Source organism: Thunnus albacares, chromosome 16 (genome assembly GCF_914725855.1).
Source record: "Thunnus albacares chromosome 16, fThuAlb1.1, whole genome shotgun sequence".
In the NCBI taxonomy this organism is placed as follows: domain Eukaryota; kingdom Metazoa; phylum Chordata; class Actinopteri; order Scombriformes; family Scombridae; genus Thunnus; species Thunnus albacares.
In genome coordinates this window covers 6783915-6790045 of record NC_058121.1, presented here as the reverse complement: position 1 = coordinate 6790045, position 6131 = coordinate 6783915, and positions in this window count along the sequence as shown.

The following is a 6131-nucleotide window of genomic DNA, read 5'->3' as shown; positions in this document are numbered from 1 at the left end:
CTGGAACGTATTTCTGTGTTTGTTTGTTCCATTTTGCGCCTGAGTTCACTTGGATTCTTATAATAGTTGTACTGCTCTCACCTACACACCAATCCAGTTTCTTCACTTTGTAAATACTGCAAAATTTCTGGATTACTGAGTTTTGTAGAGCTGAAATGATTGGCCAATTAATTGATAAGTGGATTAATAGCAATTTAATCTTTCACAATTTTGATAACTGTTGAATCATCATTTTGAAGAAAAAGTGTCAGAAATTCACTGGTTCCAGCTTCTCAAATGTGATTATTTGCTTCTTTTACTTAATCAACTATGAGTTTAAAATGAAAACATTTTGGGTTTTGGACTGATAGATGGAACAAGCAATTCAAAGACATTTACATTTATTCATGCAGATAATTTTACTTGAGTAGAGTAGTTTAATGTACTTTGTTACTTTCATCCTCTGCATATAAAAATACGCAGCTCAGTGACTGTTTTTGCCAGTAGTTTAATGCATTTTATCTACACTTTTTGAAATGATCACTTCAAGCAGTGATGCTGGGTCATGTTTTATTCAGCAGGGAGAGTGAAGTAAGAAATCAAAAAAAAAGATCAATGTATAGAAAGCTTTGTGGGACAGATTTTTGGGAGAGGGGGGTGTAGGCTATACTCTAAACAGATTTCAACATTTGCATCGCCAGATTTTATCTTTGCATTTATTTGTATCCAGGCCTTGTACCAAGATGTGTGTCAGCACATCTAGACTGACTTTGGATTCCACTGCACTTAATTGATGGTGAAAATTGCTGTCTGCTTCTGACGAGTCGACAGATGTTAATGAGGAGGTAAAAAAAAAAAAGAAGAAGAAGAGGGAGGGAGGGGGGGGTTCCTGGTGATTTAAAACATGAATATGGAAAATTGGGAATATGACTGGCAGGTGACTTAAAAGTTGAGGTTGCAGCGGTGTCGTCCTGATATCTGGGTGTTCATAAACCGAACTTTTACACCCGCGTTAAGTGTTTGTCTAATTGACTGCGGATGGGTATATTTATATCAACACATTGCCTCTTTTCTGCTTTGGTGTGTACGATCCCCCCTCAGCACTCACCGGGGAACACACACACACACACACACACACACACACACACACACACACACACACACCTCAGGTTGGGGGCTTGTTAACATAACTTCAGTCAGACACTTCCGTTTAAAATGTATTTAAAGATTAAATTCTTCCAGTTTAAGAAATCCTTGACTCTGAGCGGCAAGACTTGATTAATGCAGCCGAGCCTGTCACACGGGCTACAGGCGGAGGGAATAAAACCAATGTTTTACTGCCAAGGCAAAACGGAGCTCAAATGTAAATAGCAGGGAGAGAGACAGAGAGGGTTTTGTGTTTTTAAAGCTTCAAAACCGCCTCAGCACTGCGAGACACCGGAGACACGCAGACACACGCCGACATAGCGGGCCGCCTCCCTGCCTCAGCGGGGCTTTGATCAGACGGAACCTTTTATGGGGAATGACTGGCGAATGCACCCGCTGCTGTCACTACAAATCTACCTCACCGAGCGCGCGGGGAGGCGGTGGTGGGGGGAGTCGGTGAGAGAGTCGGTGTGTCGCGGGCTCTTTCATCTCGTCCTAGCCGGCTCACGCGGGGCGGCACCTGCTGAAAGCTGCACTTGACTCGCGCTTTTCTCCACCTGCTCCGCGCGCACAGTGTGTGCGTGTGTGTGTGTTGAAACAAGTTTCATTCAGTGCACTGTACAAACCTCGGATGTCTGTATGTATATGTGTATATGTGTCAGTGGTGGAAGATGTATTCAGGTCCTTTACTCAAGTAAAAGTAAATCTTCATCTGAAAAGTAACTAAACCTGTCAAATAAATGTAGTGGAGTAGAAAGAAATGTAGTGGAGTGGAAGTATGAAGTAGCATAAAATGGAAAATTAGTACCTCAAAATTTTACTTAAGTACAGTACTTCAGTAAATGTACTTAGTTACTTTTCTTCATAGATCTGTGTGTATACAGGCATGTGCAAAATGATGGAATAATTTGCTTTTTGGGGCAGTTCAGGGTCAGTTGTAACACTTATTTATAATTTCCCCAATTTTTTGAATATATTCACAAATAGTAAAAAAAATATGGACTCTCTTCTAATGAGTTAAAGGCCCAATCAAGAATTTCACTTCACATCCTGCCTTCCCTTGCATGTAGGTGCACAGCTATGCAGTGAGCTCCAATAAAGGTTGAAGACCAGTTGGCCTTTGAAGTCTTTACTGGAAGCAATTGTAAAACTATAAAACAGCTTTGGATAAAACACAACAAATTCAATTATTGTGATCACAGACACAAAATAAAGATACTAAAGGTATTGTAAAAATGAATTACAGTCATAAGGTATTAGATTTACAAAAGTATAGGTTAACTGTCTACATTGTAAAAATAAATAAATAAAGCAATAGTTCAACTTTTGGGAAATATTTGCTTTCTTAATTGCCAACATAGCACTGTCATGTTTTTACAATATGTGTGAAGCTCTTTGTTTCCAGCTTCTGAAATGCAAATATTTTCTGGTTTGATGATAGTAAACTGAATATCTTTGGGTTGTGGACAAAACAAGACATTTGAGGGTGTCATCTTGGGCTTTGGGAATGGTTACCATTATTTTTCACCATTTTCTAAAATTTTATAGACCAAACAATTAATCGATTAATTGAGAAAATAATCAACAGATTAATCGATAATGAAAATAAATGTTAGTTGCAGACCTAGACAGCTTGTACATGGCTAGCTTGGCTAGAAGCAAACAAACAAAGAAAAACTAAATAAAAATCAACATTTACAAAAGAATTATGACAAAAAGTACTGACAGATAAAGCTCCAAAAAGAGCATTTGGGGAGTCAATAGCCTATAGCTATTACTTGTCAATATTTGCTTTGAACAATGTCCGCTAAACTGCTATGGAACTGAGCGGTTACTAGTAGCAACAGAATGTTTAACTGGACCAGATAACTGTAAATCCATCAATAAGTTTGTATCTTTCACTAAGTCTTCTCTTAAATTATATCCTAAATCCTAAAAGTCCTAAATGAACACTGACAGAGGTTTTCCTCGTTGTAATCATCCCTCCTAGGTTTGGTCTCATCATTGGTAGGAACAAAACAACCCCTCCAGGCTGTATACTAATGCAAAACCAATGATGTGTGATCACTGCAAAAAAATAATAAAAAAATAAAAAAAATAGAGGACTGTTTAATGCTAACAAGCGAAGGGTTTATTAACATATAAGATCTGTATACATTAAACAATCCAAACAGATGCTTATGTCGGTCATTCACAGATACATACTGTTGGCAAATATCTTTAAGATCTTCTACTTGGTCAAGGGCCTCTTGATGTACATGGCATACATACTACATTATTAAGGCAGTGCTGAGACATGGTAGATCTTAACCAAGTATTTCTTTCCTATAGTATTCCTCTGGTGTTTTTGGCTTATGCTGACTAGCACTACCAGTGCCTCTTTTGGGGGGAGATTTCTTTGGTGAGGGATTTGAATTGGCTCAATACCCAGGGAGTCTGTCATTGACACTGCCTCCTCAAACATTTCTTCAAACTTTTCCTCATTCCTCTTTTTTTTAAAGAGTTGAGCTAACATACCCAATAGCAGCCTGCATGCCTTCAGTTGTTTGGTACTGCAACACCTCTGATGCTACCAGCAGTCCAAGAACCGTCTTTCCCTTCTGGAAGTGATCTAGGAGACAGTGGTTCTTGTGCCAGAGTCAGAATCAACTGAGGCCATTTCCTCCAAACTGGACAACACAGCCTCATACTGACTAAGAACTGTATCAACAGCTTGTCCACACACTGTCCACCTAGTCGGACACAGAGATTTCACTGTTTTGGTATGCCCCTCTGATATTGCCTGTCCAGCCAATAGCCCCCTGAATTATCTTGATTGGTTCAAGTTCATGGACTCACTGCAATGCATCACATACTAGGGGAGAGGCACTGCAAGCACATTATTACACAATGTGCACCACAGTGCACATACGGAGCCAATGGCTGTTCTCTTTTAAACACTGCCTGTGCCCCTGAACACTTCCCTGCCATATTAGCAGCGCCATCATATGTCTGACCTCGTAAGCCTGAAATTGGAATATTCAATCTCAAGAGCACATCATAGCTAGTTTGGCTATCTGCTCACCAGTTGTCCCTGGTACCTCATGCAATCCCACAAAGACTTCCTGTGGCACCAGGTCTTGGTCCATATATCTAAAACATAGAAATTTCCTCTTTTCCCAGTATGCCTTGAGTGCCATCCGTTATGACTGAAAAGTGAACCACTGGTGAGAACCTGATTATTGCTGCAATGCCTCTGACAACTGTGTTACCGAGCAGGTTACGTATTCATTTGGCACTGACATAACCATGGGTCATCATTTGCAAGTAAATTCACAAGGTGGTACAAAATCCCTTCATTTGCCTCATATCCTCGAAATGCTACTCCCTGCCTTACAACACCCATTATTTCCTCCAGACAGTGCTTCGCCTCTTCCTGTGTTTTAGCCCATGCACTTGATATTTGTGTGTGAACTGGAGTTTGCTCCTGTGCATTGATTGTAACTGCATGATGGTGTGCTTTTCTGGCTCGATGGCAACTAAAGCTACCTTCCAATTATTGAAACCCTTTGTGCAGAAGGAAGGGTCATTCTTTTTTTCCAAAGTGGTCTTTTTAATGATGTATGCTTTGACACACTCAAAACAATGAACGTTTTTCAGTGTTGGACTATAGTGAAGCCATGGATGCTGGCTGTACCAGTTCACCTGAAACTGCAACATCTTGTTTGGAAGTTGCTGTACTTCTATGAATTTTGGATTAGGCTGGTAATGTTTATGCCTCATGTCCATGTCACTGCTGCACTGACTTGCTTCAGGATCATCTTAATTCACACTGACTGTCGCCTAAAGAGAGAACAAATCAACAATAACTGTGCTATACTAATTTAGAACTAAGTTAACATCAAAATAGGCAGATTATGGTTACATTACATGTAAATTGGTAATTTACAATTAATCCATAATAGCATATGTTTAATCACAGTATCATTAAAAGACCTCACCTGAAGCCCTGAAGCTGCATATAATTACGCTCCTTATATTCTAGTGTGTGTGATATGAATTCTTGAGTACACCTGCTATATGTTATGTTTAATTGGCTCAACTCAAAAGTTAAAAAGCTCACAGTGAGTCAGCTGCTTCTCCCTCAACCTGCCCTACAGCATCTTTACTTGATTTCTGAATTTCCTATGTGTAATGAAATGATGCATCAATGAATAAGATACGTACAAACGCGGTTAAACTTGGGGTCCCATTTATCTTTGAGGGCACTTTTAAATACTGAGTGAATAGGATCTTATGAAACCAAATAAACTCATGATCAAACATGTTGACTTTAGAAGGTTATATTTGCTGAACATCCTAAGACCAACTTTAACGCTGATGCCTCCCTGTTATTGCAAACTATAATTCATAATTAGGACCTCACCTAAAACCCTGAAGATAAACCTGTTTCCTCATCAGCCTGCTCTATGTGTCTAGTCTGCTGCTGCGTTTCCTGCATACAAAATAATTCATTAATGGTGACATTTTCATGGGATTCCTTGACTGAAATTCAAATCATATTTTGATATATCCACCCATTTTATGTTTACTCCTGCTAGAAACCTGACTGCTAGCTTACAGATGACAGAAGCCAGGGTTAGCTTGCTAGTTAACGCCGGCTAACATTGTTAACTAACATCAGTTCCACAGTGGAAAGGCTGGTGACATTTGGTAGCTAACAGGTTTTCATTTTAGATCAAGGTGGCTACTGGCTAGTTTACTACCTATTATTTGTGTGGTGAAAAAGTCCTGATATCCGCTCTCTTTTTTGGTGCGATCTGGCATGATATCTATAAAGTACAAAATGTGTTGGCATGGACAAAATTACATTATGTGTGCTGTGCAGTGCAGGCAATAGAGGAAAGGGGGTAAGTTTAAGGGAGAAAGACAAAATTTTTGTCCATGCTTGAGGTATGGACTGACAGCCCTGATTACTGTTGTCAGCTCACTGATCAGTTCTCGCCTCCTCAGTGTCTGGCAGTAAG